The sequence below is a fragment of the Dipodomys ordii genome, unplaced genomic scaffold (genome assembly GCF_000151885.1).
Source record: "Dipodomys ordii isolate 6190 unplaced genomic scaffold, Dord_2.0 Scaffold54, whole genome shotgun sequence".
Classification (NCBI taxonomy): Eukaryota; Metazoa; Chordata; class Mammalia; order Rodentia; family Heteromyidae; genus Dipodomys; species Dipodomys ordii.
In genome coordinates, this window is record NW_012267270.1 from 4,197,927 (window position 1) to 4,199,247 (window position 1,321).

At 44.7% G+C, this 1,321-nt stretch overlaps 1 protein-coding gene across 1 annotated transcript in view; it reads right to left on the minus strand.

Annotated features, from left to right (window-relative positions):
• Pacs1 (phosphofurin acidic cluster sorting protein 1) overlaps window positions 1-1,321 on the minus strand; it is a 120,556-nt gene that overhangs the window by 34,361 nt on the left and 84,874 nt on the right. The gene's annotated exons all lie outside the window — the stretch shown is intronic.

Genomic DNA, 1,321 nt, shown 5'->3' on the forward strand with positions numbered 1-1,321 from the left:
GTGATTTGAAGCCAGCCCAGGTAGGAAAGTTCAGGCTAGCACTCTACTACTTGAGTCACAGCACCACTTCGGACTTTTTCTGTTTATGTGGCACTGACGAATTGGAACCCAGGGCTTCATGCATGCAAGGCAAGCATTCTACCACTGAGCCACATTCCCAGCCCTCCTTACCTCTTCCTGTGGCTTGTCCCTGAGTGCTGTCCCTGAGCTTTTTTGTTCAAGGCTAGTGCTCTACCACTTGAGACACAGTTCCACTTCTAGGTTTTTCCCCCCTTTGGTAATTAATTGGAGATAAGAGTCTCAGGGACTTTCTTTCCTGTGCTGGCTTTGAACCATGATACTTAGATCTCAGATCTTGAATAGACAGGATTAGAGGCATGAGTCACTGGTACTAGGCTAGATATGGATTTTTCCATTCATGGATGGTGCTACACAACTTGAGCATTGCCTCCAATCCAGGGCTTTGCTGGTTAACTGGCAATAAGTCTCATGGGTTTGTCTGACTATGATCCATGCTCCTGAGATCTCAGCTTCCCGTGTAGTTACAGGCATGAACCACCAACATCTGCCCAGATGTGGAATTTTTAGAAATGCAAACTAAATATAATATTCTGTTATTATTAAGGTGCTGTACAGCTGGATTGCCATTTCATGAGTCGGTAATCAATACATTTTTTTTTTTTTGGTCGGTTGTGGGGCTTGAACTCGGCCTGGGCGCTGTCCCTCAGCTCTTCAGCTCAAGGCGAGCGCTCTACCACTTGAGCTACAGCGCTACTTCCAGTTTTCAAAGCCAGCCCGGGCTGGCTTTGAACCGCGATCCTCAGATCTCAGCCTCCTGAGTAGCTAGGATTACAGGCATGAGCCACCAGTGCCCGGCTTCAATACATTTTTTGGGGGGGACAAAGCCACCCCTTTCTTTACTTTCCCCCAGTTGTTAATTTTAATGAAAACCAATATAAGTATAAGAAACTGTTGCATAGCACATGAACTAGCTAATAAAATATTCTAGCTAGTAAGGAGTTGCCATGTAATTCATTGTTTTGCAATGAATGAGGCTCAATTCAATCATTATTTAATGACAGCAGAGGCCCTTCAGATCCTTCCTCCCTAAGCCCTAAGGAGTCATCATTAGGAAGGATTTAACATTATAGAAGGCCTGAGAATGCAGTTTAATGAAATATAAATTACATTCTCTTTGGTTTCTAGTTCCAGAACTGCCACTGGTAATTAGCTTGGCAACAGGTAAATTCCTGAACACTTTTCTTTTTTTTTTTGTCGGCCGTGGGGCTTGAACTCTGGGCCTGGGCGCTGTCCCTCAGCT